Source organism: Anopheles maculipalpis, chromosome X, assembly GCF_943734695.1.
Source record: "Anopheles maculipalpis chromosome X, idAnoMacuDA_375_x, whole genome shotgun sequence".
Taxonomy (NCBI): Eukaryota; Metazoa; Arthropoda; class Insecta; order Diptera; family Culicidae; genus Anopheles; species Anopheles maculipalpis.
In genome coordinates, this window is record NC_064870.1 from 19231714 (window position 1) to 19250497 (window position 18784).

An 18784-nucleotide genomic window follows, 5' to 3' on the forward strand; every position below is an offset into this window, starting at 1 on the left:
TTGAGTTGTGTTCTTGTAGATGGCAGATGGTGTGTGGAGGAAGTGTGTATTGGTAATGAGAGAGCATGCGGGTCCGGTTCATAGCCGAAGCACACACTCAAACAACGTTACAAGAGTGAGAGTTGTGTGGGTTTGACCAGAAGGACAAACTTTAATACTAAAAGAGACGGCGACCGGGAAAATTTCGAAGCGCACAGTAAAACACTACCATAATGGTAAGTGTGTTTGTTGGTAATACTGATACAAAATGCGGGTCCGGTTTCATGCCGAAGCTCACTGCCATATGCCATTATTATAACAAAGGTGTGTTAGTTCTAATAATTGTTTGTTGTTTTTGTTTCTGATCATTACGATCATAAAAGGCGCGAAGCCTAAGCGACCACTACTATGGCGATGAGACAGTCGATTGTTCCATATAAGCATATTTAAGAGATTGATCTTTAGAAGCATTTGTCCAGTCGTATTGGAAGGTCGAAAAGTGCCATACATAATCAAAAAATCAATTAACGCGTGTTTGGGATACGTTATAATGTCTCAAGAAAGTAAATATCATTTAGAGCCATTCAATGATGCGGTGAATAGCTCTGGATTACGCCGGGAGTGGGAGGAATGGTTTCGGGCATGCGAAATCATACTCGAGCTGCAACAATTTTCGACGCAGCATGAAAAGCTATTATACATGCTAGCTCGAGGTGGTAGAAGACTGCAGAGAATTTATCATCATTTGGCATCAGTAGAAGGCGAAATTCATCCAGGACCTACCAAAATTCCGTTTGCTCCGGTAGAAGAACCCGAGTTTGATAACGCTGTCAAGCGACTCAACGCGTTTTTTGTGGGAAAACGAAATGAACGAATTGAGCTTGAATTATTTCGTTCAATTCGACAGAAGCCCGAGGAGCCGTTCAATTTTTAGAGGTTAGGGGCTGAACACTCTATTTTTATTCTCTTCTTCCTTCCCTTCCTTCCTTCCTTCCTTCCTTCCAGTTGGCGTCAAGAGTCTTCCTTCCTTCTTGGTTGGTTGCCACGGGTTCTTCCTTCCTTCTAGGTTGGTTGTCACGGGTTCTTCCTTCCTTCTAGTTCCACCGGGAGGTCCTTCGTAAGTCGATGTTGAAGCTAGACTGCCTTGGTGAGGACATGTCGCCGTTTTTATATTTGGCTGGACGTGTCACAAGCCATCCTGATGTCGCTTCCATTTGTTCCCTCTTTTGTTCTGGACCTTGTTCGTGTCCAGGCTAAGTTTAGGCTAACGCGCTTACCTAGGGTGAACTTTTTATCGCAGCTTACATCCGATCGCCACAAATTTTTACGTGTTACGATTACGAACGCAGGCAGCATGTTGTGAATTCAAAGACCGCAAACCAAAGGAAATACTGCAACAAATTACCGTTGGTGCACGAGATGAAAGAGTGCGGGATAAAGGCTTAGAAGGCACTATGGAGTTAGATTCTCTTATCAACTACGCAATAAACCGCGAAGTGCTTCAAAAACAAAAAGAAAAAACACAACGATTCGGAGCTGAACCAGGAGAAGTGTTGCTCGTGAAGCAAATGGCAGTGCGAATTGAAAGGCGTTTTGTACAACTAGACCAACATTTCCGTGCTGAGGAGCGGAACACTTATTCTAAGTGTAATCGTTGTGGATCATGGAGGCATCAACGGGAATCGAAAGAGTGTGCAGCACGAGGTGCAACGTGCCACAATTGTGGAAAGGTTGGACATTTCTCGAGAAAACTTGCAAGCGCTGTTCATCGTCTAGGATTCTTTGACCCAAAGGATAGAACTGAACTATACGTCGATGCATCGCCTGTAGGTCTTGGGGCTGACTTCTAACACAACGTGACAATAGCGACAAAGCAAGAATAATAAGCTTCGCATCAAAGGCACTCACAAAAACGAAGAAAGTTTACCCTCAAACCCATCGTTAAAAGCGTTAGCCATCGTCTGGGTGGTGGAAAAATTTTATCCATACCTCTTTGGTAAACATTTTACGGTTCTCACGGATCATAAAACCGAAATATCAAGAAGGACGACGTGCATGTTCGCGCGCAGAAGCATAGGCACTCCGACTTCAACCCTACGATTTCTCAGTAGTACACATTCCGGGTACGAGCAATATTTCTGATATTTTATCAAGACTATGCCCTCAATCGGACAAACCGTTTGATGAAACGACAGATCACTATATTTGTGAAATCGGAGAAGGAAATATGGCCATAACGCTAGAAGAAATTAGACAGGAAACCAGACTAGACGAGACGCTGAAACAAGTTTGTCAAGCAATTGAAAGTCAACAGTGGCCGCCAGAATTATACGCCTATCAGGCTTTCTCAAAGGAATTAGGAGCATCCAATAATGTCGTAGTTGGAGAAGACAGAATCATATTGCCCTCAAAGCTGAGACAACGAGCTCTGGATATAGCCCATCGTGGTCACCCAGGAATTGTAGCGATGAAACGGAATCTTCGAGAAAAAGTTTGATGGCCACACATGGACCGAGATATTGAAAATCGCATTCAAGAGTGTGCCGGATGTGCCCTAGTAAGCCGACAAGGACCACCAGAACCTATGCAACCGAAAGAAATGCCAGCTCGACCGTGGCAGGAGTTGGCTATGGATTTCTTTACAGCCAAGAAATGCACCACATTTCTGGTGATAGTCGATTCCTTACAGTAACGGAAATTAATTCTACTAGTGCAGCAAAAACTATTAATTGTCTTGAGATTATTTTTAGACATCACACGTACCCGGAGACAATTCGATCGGACAATGGACCACCTTTTGCGAGCGAAGAGTTTTCGGATTATGCCGCAGTTGGAACATACGTCTTGTTCGGACCATTCAGTACTGGCTCCAAATGAATGGACTCGTGGAACGACAGAACCAAGGGATACTACGGACTCTGCGGATTGCCAAGGCGCTAAAACAAGATTGGAGAAAAGCAATAGAAGAGTATGTGTACGCATACAATACAGCACCGCATTCCGTGACTAACAAATCGCCAATGGAGCTTTTAACGGGAAGACCGGTAAAAGATCTTTTACCGTCTTTAAGAACAAATCGGTTTTGGAATCGGGATAAGGGAGTAAGCGATAGGGATAGGATAAAGAAAATGCATGAAAAGCTGTACGCGGATAAAAGAAGACATGCAAAGCATTCAGAGTTAGCCGTCGGTGATGATGTAATGATTAGGAACTACGAAGCGGGGAAAATTCAACCAAAATTTTGCTCAGAGAAATTTAAAGTTGTTAAACTAAGCGGAAGCGACGTCATTGTACAAAGCAGAGATGGAGTTGAATATCGGCGTTCGGTAGCACATTTGAAGAAATGGCCTACAGCAGACGATAAAAACTATACTTTTAAAAGATTAGACAAAGATGAGGAAACAATTACGGATACAAAAGAGAGTGTTAGAAAGGAAAGCAAATCGCCACCAGCGAAACGATCAAAAAGATCAATTAGGTTGCCTGTTAAATATCAAACTTAATTCAATAGATACATATATCAGAACTAATCAATTCTTTGGGGCAGGTAAAGGATGTAGGAATGTTTTATGTATGAGAGCAGATGAGAGAGAGAGAGAGATGGGAGGAAGTTGCGATCGCACCTCCGAACGAAACGGTTTAATAAAAACGGTGAACAATTTGTAAGAACTCTACAGCTAAAAACGCAAGAAATGTACATTCAGCTATTCTAACCAAGTGAACGCATCAACATTCTAACCAAGTGAACGCCTTAACATCAACATTCAAACACTGACCAGCGCACTGAATGGAATATGATATCAGTTCGAAACAACAAGCGAGTCTAGACAGTGGTCAGCAACACAAAACAAGTAACTTCATGCATGCATAGTCCATAGCAAGCAGATAGATCAAACGACAAATGATATCCGGCACAGCATCCGGCAGACTCAGCAATCAATCGCACTGCTCCGATCGATCAGTTCAATAATAGCGACACATTTCTTGCAAGTGCAGCAATCGAGCGCACCGCGACACATTTTGTGCGTACGTAAATATTTTTGTACAAAATACAATAACAATAATAAAAACCACTAAGAAACAATTTTTGGTTACAAAAAACGAGCAAAAGCTATTGTAAGAATTGGTTATAAATAAAGCGGTCTAGGAAACCTTCGACAGAGAGAGAGAACAGCCTAGAGAGAATGTGCAACAAGCTAAACCTTGTGTTCAATTCTTTCTAGAGGTTTGAGTGTCCTCCTACCCAAGGTAAGTTCTCAAACCTCCAACATGCCTGTAAGGGATATTCCTTGTGAATATCCAACGTTCTCATCTAGAATCTTCAGAATGCCTGGACAGTCAGATAAAAGAAAGACATTGCTCTGCACAGCTAGTAATCACGTTGTTCCGTTCTCGTCGCGATTATAAGTCCGAAATTCTTCTTCCCCATCACATGGTAACAGTGAATGCCATTCTTCTTCTCCACCATAGGACGATGCAGCAAGCAGACACCAACGCGCGTGGCACTCCAACGTGACGTTCCCAAAACAGTCCAAACACATAAATAGGGACCGATCAGGGAAGAAAGCAGAGACAGTTTCTGTTTAGACATCTAGTGAATACGTTCAGTGAATAGTAGAGGCTAAGAGTTAAGCGTACTGGACTTAGTTCCAGTTTAAGTTTAAATAAAGATATGTTGTTATGCCCTAAGGGTATTGAAAAATATGAACTGGCGCCTGAATAGGGACCTCAAAGTGCGCGTAGTGATCATGTTATAATGGAAACACACCGTGTCGCAAGTGCCGTATAGTGATCACGTTAGAGTGTTAATCACACCGTGTCGCGAGAATATTCTTCCCGATCGCAAATCACAGCCGTGTTGATCGGTGCCCAAGTAGCCGGTAGAAGCCGATAACTCGTTGCCGTAGGAAACGGACAACTCCAACACACTGAGAAGGAAGGGAGTCACTAAAAATTACTGGAGTCCCGTGCACCAAAATCAGCCCCGTAAGAGGAGAGCGAAGAAAATCAAAATAGTGCTGAAGCGAAACAAACAGACGAGTATATAGATCCGCCACTCTTTTTTGTTGGGCAAGACGGCAGAGCAAAATCCGGAATCTTTCGAAAAGATTCTAGGTGTAGTAATAGATCTTCCCGTTTTTTGTGGAGATCTAACAGTTGGATCAGTAACGTAGATGGAATGATTAGGCTATACCAGACCTCACCCATCGACAATGAGGAAAATCAGAAAAAATTTCACATAAAATGCAATTTGCGAGAAGGAAAATTCGAGAAGAAACTAACGATGCGTTAGTTGCATCGAATGTGAGCATTAACTGGTATATGATATGACGAACGCTTATCACATAGTATGGTGAAAAATCTGAATCTGAAAAGAAATCTGGAGACACTCGATTTCCCATAAATGAGTGCCTACCAACAGGGCCGATCATTAGAAACATACTACGATGAGGTGAACAGACTACTTTCACTTATAGCAAATCAGATAAAAACCGATGAAAGATTCTCACATCCAGAAACTTCTAGAGCTCTTGAAAAGACTAACAACAAGAAAGTAATAGATGCTTTCATAAGATCTTTAGATGGAGACGTATATAGGTTCATAAGAAATTACGAATTTATATCATTGGCAGCAGCGTAAGCTATTGTATATCTTTCCAAAACGTCGAATGTAGAAAAATGTTAACATGACCACGTGTTAACATACCACCTGCAGCCCCCAGAAATCTTATCCCTCTGCCACCACCATTACTAAAAAGGGAACTATCAGAATCATATGAATCAACCGAGACCACCGCAACCACAACCATACAGGAATTTTAATATAGTTCGACCAGTGAATCACCAACAACGACCTAATCAATTCCATAATAAGAATATGCACTCCCACACTTTCCCACAATATAACGCTTTCCCACGCTAACTACCACCAGAACCAATGGAGGCTGACCGAGCCATAAGATCAAGACAAGTGAATTATGGAAACAGGCCGAGTTTTTCAGGAAACAATAGACCCCCAAAAATACCAAGAGTTAATAACTTACAAACACACAACAGCCCTATATCCACGAAGAATCAAGATCATTAGGTACCTACTTCCACAAAGTAGAAAGACAAACCGATGGTAATTTTAATGCCAAAGAAAAAGCAGACCAGCGTCTCGTTTTTAGACCAACGTCTAAGTTACCATATTTCATAAATTATGGTATCAGAGAACAACCGATAAAAATTTTGGTTGACACTAGGTCGAATAAGATGTTATTCATACAAAATACAAATTTATTGATACATACAAAAATTTCACAAAAATATTTTTTATTCATACAAATTTATTCATACATACAAAAATTTCACAAAAATTTTTTTATTCATACAAATGTATTCATACATACAAAAATTTCGCAGAATGTCGAAAACCCATTCTACATACACTTCATAGGAGGAGATGTTAAAATAGAGAAATACTCCCAAGCACGATTATTCAAACCATACTCCGACGTCATGCACCTTTTTTCATCTCGAATGTTTAAAAACATTTGATGCTATCATAGGATATGACTCGCTGAGATATATAAAAGCAGTAGTAGACCCAGTCCAACAAATACTAGTTATAGATGAAACACACAAAATTCCTATATTGGAATATCGATTGCAAGAAGTAAATAACTTCAACAATCTGCGACGAACATCTAAAAGAAGAAGAGAGGCGAAAGCTAAATGAAGTTTTAGCTCAATTCTAAGATTTTTTTCAACCACCCGATAAAAAAAAAACTACACTATACCTCACAAGTAACGGCTACAATCAGAACAAAAGATGACACACAAGTTTACAGTAAAACTTAACCTTACCCCCAAGCATTAAAAGGAGAAGTTAACAAACAAATTTCAAAACTTCTCAGTAATGGAATTATCAGACCGTCAAAATGTCCATATAACGCCCAAGTATGTATTGTTCATAAACAAATGGATGCAATCAACGAGAAAAAACACATATTAGTCGTAGACTAGCGAAAGCTGAATTCAAAAACAATCAGTGATTGATATCCTATTCCAGACCTTTCAACAATTCTAGCAAACCTTAGTTCAAACAAATTTTTCACAACTAGATAGCATCAAGTTTGCTCCATGTCCGAAAAAGAGCCGACGGCTTTCTCGATAAACAATGGTAAATACGAATTCGTTCGCATGTCATTTGGTCTTAAAAATGCACCTTAAATTTTTCAACGCGTGATGGACGATACATAACGAGAACACTTTGGAAAAATCTGTCATGTGTATATTGACGACATTATTATTTTTTTACTAACACTAAGTGCAGCCAATTTCAAAATTTTACCAGATAAATATAAATTTCTAAAACATTCTGTACAATTCCTTGGATTTATTGTATCGAAAGATGGACTCAATCCAAACAAAAAAAAAAGAAAGGCTGAGAAAAGGGCGATTAAAAAATTCCCTGAACCAACCAATCTCAAACAGCTAAAATCATTCTTAGGCATCTCAGGTTATCACCGACGGTTTATTAAGAATCATACACAATTAGCAAAACCCATGACGAGATTGTTAAGAGGGCAGAATGGCCATCGCCAAATCCCTAAAAATCAAATTTATCTATTAAATTTGATCTAGATGCAAAGACTGCATTCGAAACATTAAAAAAATGCATATTATCATCTCAAGATATATTGGCATCTCAAGATATAATGGCTTTTCCAGATTTTCAGAAGTCATTCTTGTTAACAACAGACGCATCGGATAAAGCAATCGGCGCAGTACTGTCACAACAGTTCCACGACGGAGATCGTCCTATAACTTTTAACTATCGAACACTTTCCAAAACCGAAGAGAATTATGCTACAAACGAGAAGGAAATGCTAGCCATTGTGTGGGCTCTCCAGTCTCTAAGAAATTTTATATACGGAGCAAGTCTAGTAATATTAATAGACCATCAACCCCTAACATACGCAATGTCCCCAAAAAGAAAAAAAACGCAAAATAAAACGATGGAAAGCTTTCATAGAAAAACATAATTACGAGTTACGCAACAAACCTGGAAAAACTAAAGTTGTAGCAGATGCGCTATCAAGAATCCAAATTAACTCAAGTGCAATTAGAAGATTTAACACGAACGAAAAAAGATCATTAGAAGAAAATAAAAATATTCACAATTTCGCATACAGAAATTCAAAAGAGAACTCGTTACAATTTGTTTAAAAAAAATGTTCCTGCGATGAGAAAAACGATGGAGTCGTACAAATTAGAAAAATATGAGAGAAAACCTCACGGATTCATACCAGTGGAAACACCCATTACTAAATATCCAGCAGAGATCGTACATATAGATATCTTTGCCTACGATGCAAATCATTTGTTTATTTCATCAATCGATAAGTTTTCGAAGTATCTGAAGTTAAAGCCTATTAAATCAAAATCCATATCAGCTGTTAAAGAGGTTCGTTTACAATTGTTATGTGATTGGAGTTCGTCAAGACAAATCATATTCGACATCGAATGTACGTTTGTCTAATGTTATAGAACAATCAGTGTTTAACCTAGGAGTAACAATTTTTAAGTCACCAGTGAATAGGTCCGAAACCAATGGACAAGTTGAGATATGCCATTCGACAATAAGAGAAATAGCTAGATGCTTGAGATCATTGAATCCAGATATGAGCTTAACTACTCTAATACAGCAAGCTGTGTACAAATATAATAATTCGATACACTCCTTCACAAAGGAAACTCCCAAGAAGATATATATCGGTGAAATGTCAGAAGAAACGTCTTTCAGAGATAGGACAATATTGAGAGAGCTGGATAAGAAAATTATAAAACTATTCGAAGAGAAAAATGGAAAGATAAAATAAGGAAAATACGATGATTACGAACCTAATCAATATGTGTACGAAAAAAGGAAAACAAATAATAAACGCGAAAGCTCCTATCGTACAATCCTTGTTAAAGAAAGTCATTCAACCAATCATGAGGAGAATAGCAATACGGCCTGGCCGTCCTTTATGAATAAAAAAAATCGTGAGGCTAGCCAATCTTGACATTTTACAGACTCATATAAAAGCTCTCGAAGGAGCTATATTAGCAGCAAAACATGGCATATCCCATAACGAATTGCTTTCGCTTGAATCAACGCTACATCGAAGTTTCGGAAGAATAATAGAATCCCCAACTCAACAGCACTGCACAAGCTACTGCACAAGTAACTACGAATGCAACGCATCTTATCTTTATACTCAGGTTTCCACAATTCTCTCATCAATCCTATGAATGCAGCTACATTGATTCCATTATAAACCGTGATAGAAGAATACTGTTAAAGACCAATTATTTTATTCGGAATCAAACGCATACCTGCGAAATAGTCAAACCCTGTGTAGAACAAAGTTTTACTCATGTGAAAGCGAAATACTGAGAGAACCTTCGCTCTGTGTATTATTAAAGTAGTAAAGTTCAAGGAGATGGATTCAAGGAGATTGATTCAAGCAGATTGATTAAACGCATAAATGAAGGAAATATACTGATCAATGATTCCACAGCCGAAATGTCATCCAACGGCAGTGAACATCTAAAATCGAATCCTAAATGGTTCCTACCTGATACAATTCTAACAATGCAGCCTGTACCGTACCAACAATCTACTAACAAAATAATGTTCCTGGAAGAAAAACCGTACGGTGTTTAAAATAATGGAGAGGACACGAAGAATTCCTTCTCTCTCATTCCCTAAATTTGTTCGCTTAATTTTCACCGTTCAGCAATAGGGCCTGGCCGTCCTTTATGATATTTTTTTTTTTACCGTGCACTTTTTCCAGCATGCCATCCACGGCCGCTTCATCCTGCGTGCTGGCAGAGGGGGGATTGTCCTCAAATCAATCCGATCTCATGGTGGAGCTCTTTGCGAGCTCCGGTGACAATACATCCACCTTGTTGTACGTTTGTTCAATCAGTCGCTTCCTGTTCACAGTACAGCTTCCTCGACCGGTTGTTGGGCTTGCTTCGACAACTTAGCATCACCGGTACGTTGTTTCGTCACGTCAAGCGTAGGCACATTGGTGAGGTCCGAACTAATGGTTGGTGATTGTTTGGTACGCTTTTGCCTTGAACTTGAATGTGTACGATTGCGTAGGATTCGCTTGGGGGTACGGCCCGCGATGAGATTCAGCCGGTACACCGGCTCGGCTAACGGTGAGACTAGAAAGCTGCTGTAACGAAAAACAGTCCAAACACAAAATCTATTTTTACCACAATTTTTACACAGGAAGGTTTGTGGTAGTTTTGTGCGTACCGAGTAGCTAACTGGACTGGAGTGGAATAAAATCTAGAGAATGATTTAAATGAACTCATCATAAAGAATTATCACCTTTTTTGGGGAACGAGTTGTTACAGCTGTTATGAGAGGCGTATCGAAGTTATGAGAGGTAATACCGACGAGACCACCTTAATTCCTCTTTCCGTATAAGTTAAGTCAATAAACGACTAGGTCATTAAAATCAAATTTACATGGTTTTTGATCCATATAATGGAACTTTCGAATCACATGTTACATTAAATTGAGGGAAAATTGCGATTATAAGGTGGAATCTCTTCTGAGGGTTTCGTTCTCTTCTGTGCTTGTTTACATCAGCACACCTTAATAGCGATTAGAACGGAAGTAACACAAACATAATAGCAGAAGTTATTCTAATTACTGCTTGGTTTAACCATTTAACCATTTAACTGATTGCAAATTTTCGTTACATTTTTTACCAAGTTCCATAATGGGCTTGCAGTACTGAAATATTCATTTGAAATATTCCCCAAAGAGATAGAGTTGTTAAAAAAATCAAATTCCAATAGGGAGTGAGTAAGAATTAATTAACTCTTTAAGTTGCTATTCGCATCATTAGTTTGTGGTGGACGCTTAAACTTACCTCTGGTCAGGCGGTTTTCCTTCGTTCTTCTGCCGCTTGCGGTACTGCTTCACGCTTTCGAGCATTTTGTGTAGGTCCGCGTCCTCATCCGATGAGGATGCAAAATATCGCTGCCGTCCAGCGTGTTTTACTCGCGCTTTAAGGCACATTTGGTTTGTGGTAATTTGTCTGTCTTTTCGACCGTCTTATTCTTCCTCTTCTTAGCCCGACTCACCTTACTGGTGGTGGTCTTGGTTGAGGATTTGGCCGGCTTGATGACCGCCTTCTGGACTTTGACTTCCTGTTTCTTTTGTTCAGCTATTTCGCGGACCTTGAGCTTAGCTTGATAATTTAACTCTCGTATGTGGTTACCGAAATCAGCCTTGCTAACTCCCCGCATGAGGGTCCATTTAGCCATCGCTTTAGCGACATTTTTCTTTGTGCAGCCTGCTTCTGGAGACCGTTTCTACCGCATCTTCGATGAACTTCGGTGGCGATTTGGTCTCTGGCTCCTCCGATGCTGTGATGATTTCCTCTGGCTCGGGTTGATTTTCCTTTCGCTCTGGTTGACTTTCCTCTTGCTCTGCCAGCAACGATTGCGGTGGGGTAAAATCGATATCCATTCATTCATTTCCAGCTGGAATCAATCACTTCCAGCATCGGGAGGTTGGGAAGTCGGAGCAGTGGGTTCCGGATTTAAGTGTGCTGGCTCTGGAGCGGGATCATTCGCATCCGTCGGTTGCGCAACGTATGCTGTTGCTCCGATCGTTCCACCGTTTGCGATTTAAATTCAACCGGTTTCTCATGCTTATTTAAAGCAATATAGGTAATAGTTGTATTAGTTTGTTCAACGTCAGCAAGTTGTTGCTGCTGCCCGTTACTTTCCATCGAGATGAAAATGGTGTGAAGTTGCGGCTGTCCATCCCTTCCCAGGTACATCAGCGCTGGTGTTCCGGTGGTGTTTTGTTCGTTCGCGTTGTTGGTATCTGGTTCCGGTGAGGGAGTATGCAGCATAACTGGCTGAATAAATATACTGAGGTCAAAACTTTGCTCATTCAAATTAATGGTGCTGCCCGTTGAGATTGGTTCCGTTGCTGGATCATACACGAAATTGACGTCCGTGCCCGTGGCTGGCTTAACACCATCGCCAGCTTCGGTAGGTGGGGCCGCACTCTAAATGCAAAAATATTCCGGGATAAATTTTATCTTAGACCAGCTGGTTGCTCCGAACGGTATCGGCACTTCCTTGTGGAACAACTAAATTGTTCGGCGCACTGTGGAAAAAAAACGGGAGACGGAATTGTAAAGACAAGGTTGGTAGAACATTTCGGAGGCTATAGCTAGAGGAACCATTTTACACTTGTGTCGAGCAGCTCAGTATGTTCCCACATCGTATCGTGCAGGCGACGGTAAGGAATGATCGACTGGGCCTGGGGTTTGATATTCGTTAGCCAGCACGGGACAGGTTTATTCGCCATTCGAGCAGATAGTCTGCAAATGGGAGCAAAAACTTGAATTTCATATATTCTGGCCAGACGGGGAAGCCGGAAAAACCCGGGGGCGCTACTACTTACTGTACACCATAATCGCTAGATGTTGAGCGAATGCTTCCTGGGCCGAATCCATTGTTGCTTTTTTCTCATTTACATCCGGCGAACAATTATCCGTATATTCCAGTTACCGGTCTGTTGAAACGAAATGCGTGCAAGCGTTTAGAACCACGTAAAATACACACACACACACACACACACGCCGCTGTTCAGTTTCCTGCGGTTTGAAAAACGATGTTTCCAATGTTTTAGAAACACGATTGAAATGATTAGTGGTTAGTGTATGATTACACTGCACCAACACATAGCCACCGTTGAAGATATTGTTCGCTAAAGTGCTGTTTATTGAATATTGAAAGAATTATTTAAATTTATTTCTAGTGCATGTTCAACCAGTGCATGTTCAACCAATCAATGCGCTTGTCGTTGCGCTTTGGTGCAGGCAGCCATTTTCTATGCAAGCAGCCTTAGTTTTCTATGTTCCCAGTTTGTTCTCGTCCATCCGAGAAAAAAAGCGGTTTCTTCAGGTTTCACCGTGCCGATGGTCGCAATTATAGACACAGAAACTACAAAAAACAAACAAATGCAGAAGCATATTCGTTTCCTCTGCGCTTCGGTTGCGATTGAGACGGATAAAAGGGCAAAGGATGAAATCAAAACCCAACCCCAGCGGTAGGCACACCTGGGGGACAGAAACGGATGGTTGACCGAGAAAACTGAAACGCAGCCGCGAAAGCGAAAACGACATACTTACGTATGAAGATTTCTCGGCGCATTTGTGAGTGTTTTTGAATGCATTCGGCTCATAATAATCATCCGGACATTGGTTGATATCCAGCTGGAGCATGTTCATTGAAACTGCAACGATTCCCCTACGACGTGCAGATGAAAGACAGAAAACGAACCAGCTTAGTTAGTGGCACAGTTTAAAGCAATAAAAAAGGGGGTAAAACTGCATTTCCGCCTCAACAGACACGCTGCCTACAGTGAGCAAAATATAAAAAAACACTTACTTGAATTCCTGCTTCGCCTTCAGACTGTCGCAGCCGAAGAATGGTACCGCGTACGTTATGAGCCACTTCTTCACGTATCCCTTGCAGTCGTACTCGGACGTCGTCCAATAGCCATGATCCATTGTGGCCGTGTGGTAAAAGTTCGGGTAATGGTTGTACCGTTGTGCTTACACGTCCGTCTCATTGTGGCGCAACCGTATCTTAAAGTTGTACTTGTCGAGCGAATCGAAATTCGTGGCTCACCGCTGTTTCAGCGGTGGGCCACGATCGATAAACAGTTCAGAAAGAACGGTTTATCGATGTACTCTTCGCCCGTTTTGTTGTACCGGGCCAAATCTTCCATTTTGAATTTGCGCGTGTTCAGCTCGCGCTTGTACGCGTACGGTCCGAACAGGGTAAGGTTGGGGAATTTGCGCCGATCCCACAGCATAGCGGCCGACCAGATGCGTGTATTACCCAGAACTAGCGCCAACATTTCACCCATCATTTGATCTTCAGTCAACGGTTTGTCGGCAAACCGCTTGCCCGAGTAGAAGTTTACACGGATCCACTATCTGCAGGAAGGCACTGATAAAGTTCGCCAAACGGATTGCATTTATAGCTTCATTTTCGAACTGCTTTTGTGTTTCGTAGGCGAACTCGCCCTTTAGCATCAGATCTTGCGGGTGGTAGTTTTTGCACGAGCATGCATTTACGCCCAAAATAACCTTCAGGACCTCGTATATGTTTAGCTTGTGAGAGGGAAGCGAGCTCGGACCGGTCGTATACTCGTAATACCGGTTGAGATACTGTTCGCGCACGTATGTAGGTGCCCGGAAACATTTGATCGGCACCTTTTGAACCCCTGCAATTGAATGTGAACGGAAGTAACGTAAGTAAGGGCCCTGCATGAAGACAGTGCAAATGAAGAACTAAATCGTACTTACATCCAATTTTCACACAACCAAACCCATTGTAAATTTGCTCGTCAGATGCACGCTCCAGTATCTCCCCCTGGTAGGGCCTTCTTCCAACACCCGGTAAGCGATAACCCGGCTTACATCGACACTGATAGTCACTGCGCCGGAATCCCCACCCATCGATCGGTTCGCATTCAGTCGTTTCATTCTTGTAGCGTGCCGTGTCCGCGAATATGTTTGGACTCTTGTTACCTTCACCCTTCGGACATTGGTTTATATCGTTTCGTTCGAATCCATTTCCAACACCGAAACGGCCGTGTACCTATGAAATGGTGAAAAGAATATTGGACACAGAAACTTTCAACGCATTTTCCTCTGTTACATGCACAGCCTACTGTTTACAATCAACTAAGGATCCCCAGTTTGGAACTCTTGAGTGGAAATTTTCTGCAGATGAATTGGATCGTTAAAATTATCCTCCCGGTAGGTACGGCAAAATAGATGACGGAAGCGTTAATGTGCCTGTTGGCGGATACGTCCGCGACGGTCGACAAGAAGTAGTACATCATGCCGGGATCGTACGTATCATTGATGACTGGCCGAATGAAACGACTCTGCAAGATGTATCTCCAGCAGAACGCACGACTCAGAGCCATGTTGTGCAGGTGCAGCAGGGCCGTTCGGTTGGGGATTAATGTTTACATCCTTGATGTTCGGTAGATGGTAAACGCTTTCCTCAGGCAAGGTTAAATCCCTCGGCAGTAGAATGGGACAGTTGTCGACGTTCACCTTATCGAAGCGTGCCTTTATTTCATCGAACGCGTCCTTTGGTTACCATTCGTACTGGGCCAACATGCCCATCAGCGTAACCACAGCGAAAAGCCCATAGCTGCGCCACAATAAACCCATTCGCAAGCGGAAGTTTTACTGCTACCCGCCCGTATCCCGGAATCAGTTTTTTTTCCTTGTTCTATTTCCTAATAAGCTATAAGACACGTTTGGCAATATAAAACAAAGCAAGTTTAAATACCGATTAACGTTGATGGCAAACAACTCATTTCACCTGACACACACATTCAGTCATGGCAGACAGGCAGCGTAGGAGGTTGGCTCACTCAGGGCAGATTGACGTTTTCACACACGAAGAAGAAGAAGGTTGACTTTGACGTTTTAGATCCAGCGTTGAGCCGCAACAACGCGATGTTTTGGTGGTGCATTGTGTTTTTTCCCCTTTTGCTCTCGCGTATCATCTTTCTCTTTCCACCAAGCCCCGCGAACAAGTACATGAAAGTTTGGTAAAATTGTCAGGTGCCAGCTGCTGAAGCTGGATTCGTTGGAAACTCGCCGTTCCCAGGCCCAATCAACCTTTATTGCCGCTCTCCTTTTCGGTCATACCGATGCTCCTGCTTGGTTATCATGTGTTCCATTTTACATCCCTTCCCGTGTCCTTCGTAATCGTCCCCCTCTTGCGATCCCAAGTCGTCGTACCTCAGCAGGGCGCAAATACCCCTTCGTGTGTGCTATTCGTCAAATCAATTCCGTGGCCCATATGTTCGACTTTCACCTAAGTTTTTCTACCTTCCGGTCCCGTCTTAAACATTCTTCCCAGCTTTCTTCCTCCCTTATATCCTAACTCCCTGGCGCTTAGCAAAGTTAGGTTTGGTTTTAGCGAATAAGTGAATTGTGTAAACCCGCGAGGCAACAGGACTAACAACAACAACAATAATAATAATAATAATAATAATAATAATAATAATAATAATAATAACAATAATAATAATAATAATAATAATAATAATAATAATAATAATAATAATAATAATAATAATAATAATAATAATAATAATAATAATAATAATAATAATAATAATAATAATAATAATAATAATAATAATAATAATAATAATAATAATAATAATAATAATAATAATAATAATAATAATAATAATAATAATAATAATAATAATAATAATAATAATAATAATAATAATAATAATAATAATAATAATAATAATAATAACAATAATAATAATAATAATAATAATAATAATAATAATAATAATAATAATAATAATAATAATAATAATAATAATAATAATAATAATAATAATATAAACAAACTCTCCAAAAATAGATTTACTTCCATTTGTTTGCAACTCGGTATGGTTCATTGTATATCACAAATTCGATTTAATAGACATTCTTCTGGATTCTACTGGCGTCGGAACTGAATCGAAACAAAATATCGCCATATATACCGTCTAAGATAATCGTTAGCTAAATACTATCCAGCTAAAGATAATCGTTCACAAAGCAGCAAAGAAATAGGCAAAATGGTTGATATTTAGGGCTTATTCTGAGTGTATCCAAATTCTAGCATATGTTAAAGCTTTGGGTTTCTTTATTTATGTTCTAGAACCACCCTTAAACTACCGAGCGTTCAGCTTTGTGTGTAAAGTGCATGCATCCATGTGTGTGTAGACTGCATGTGTGACATGCTGTGTGTAGACCTTCCCATAGACAGCATTGTGCCATCAATTCGATGCACGCGTTCAATTCAAATCAAACGAACAATCCGCGTGTTATGTCGACTGCAACCGCATGTCGACTCCACTTGTTTGTTTATTCATTAGGTGCGAGAAAACGGGTCAAAGCACTTCGCGAAACCGAATTGGCGCAGCAAATGCATGACTAGCGCGTTTCTTCTATTGTGGCGTTAAATACGACAAAAATGAACATAAATAATTGGTTTTCGAGACGAACGTTCGGGCCCACGAGATGATAAAATTTGAGTTATAAACATTAGATCATTCAGTGCCAAGATCGTCTCCGACTCAGCGAAAAAACAAATTTAGAAAATAACTAAATAAGAAATGGATACTAATACTTTCACTGAATAAAAATTTGAGTAGCAAATATGATTGAAATTTAATATGTTTCGCTTCTTCTGTGCTTTAAACGCCTATTCAAAACAAAACGAATATATCAAGTGGTTGTAACGTTTATACCAGCAGGGTGGATTCTCACGTTAGAATTGATTTGGCGTTTTTTTTTTAATTTAAAATCAACGGAATATTCTTCAAATAAGAAAATTAACCTGAGTCAAACTTTGATTTGATTTGACTAACAAAACGAGAAAGAAACTTTTATTCGTTGCGGTTTTTCCGAAGCAAAGGATTGTCTTTTTCATAACGTAGCAGTCAAAAATGCGTTTGAAAAATTTCCACATTCTACCAGTTGAAATGCCAGGCAAGAACTCAAACCAGGAGGTAGCACTTGCCACATTTTTCTGGATGAATAAAAAAAAACAAATTGATCCAAGCCAGAAAATCGGCGATAACTTCGCGGTGGGTGGTCCGATCCTAACGTTTCCACGAAAAATGGTGTTTCTACGATAACTTTCCTGATCTTGATCGATGGAGAACTCTTTTCCAACGTAGACGTTCCTATTGCCGGAAAACTATATCATTCCGCCCTCGGTCTCATAGTCAACGAAGTCGGACTGCAAGATAACCCATCAATTAAGCATCTTCAGAACATGACGCTATAACATCGAGAGATGTTACGCATCGCATTAGGCATCAGCCAAGTCAATAATTCCCTCACATGGAAGATGAATCTATTTGGACAACTATTATTTTGATATCAAGCGCAACACTTTTTTTATCTCTTCATCAGAATTAGAAGAAGAAAAATCCAGCTAAACATTTCGATGTCAGACGTGCAACGACGAGCCGACACCCATGCAGAAACCTTCGTCAGCAGACCCATATCGTTCCATGCTATCAACAGACTTTGAGGGCAAAGTCACTTAAGAGAGGAGGAGTTAGAACACAACGTTATCCAGACAAAGAACGCAAAACCATTTAGACGACATTAACTTGCAAATGCGCATTGACCAAGGGTAGACGAAAGACGGCACTGGCCACGTACAGACTTACCAGAACCTGCAGCACCGTGAGAACTGCACCGCGCACCGGACTGTGGCATATCTTCTAAACATCCCACTAGCGTATACATTATCTCGCATACAACAAGCGTTACAAAGCATTATACGTTGAGCAGAAATTCACCAATTTAACAAATAACCTACATTAGTTAATGTAGGAATGTAGCATGTATGAGAGCAGAAGGAGGAATTGAATCACCCCGTGTCTTGAGTTGTGTTCTTGTAGATGGCAGATGGTGTGTGGAGGAAGTGTGTATTGGTAATGAGAGAGCATGCGGGTCCGGTTCATAGCCGAAGCACACACTCAAACAACGTTACAAGAGTGAGAGTTGTGTGGGTTTGACCAGAAGGACAAACTTTAATACTAAAAGAGACGGCGACCGGGAAAATTTCGAAGCGCACAGTAAAACACTACCATAATGGTAAGTGTGTTTGTTGGTAATACTGATACAAAATGCGGGTCCGGTTTCATGCCGAAGCTCACTGCCAT

The 18784-nt window shown here is 40.8% G+C and overlaps 1 pseudogene; it reads right to left on the reverse strand.

Annotated features, from left to right (window-relative positions):
- The window catches only part of LOC126564380 (uncharacterized), a 590020-nt pseudogene extending 574766 nt beyond the window's left edge, over nt 1-15254 (reverse strand).
- Between the last annotated feature and the right edge of the window lie 3530 nt (nt 15255-18784).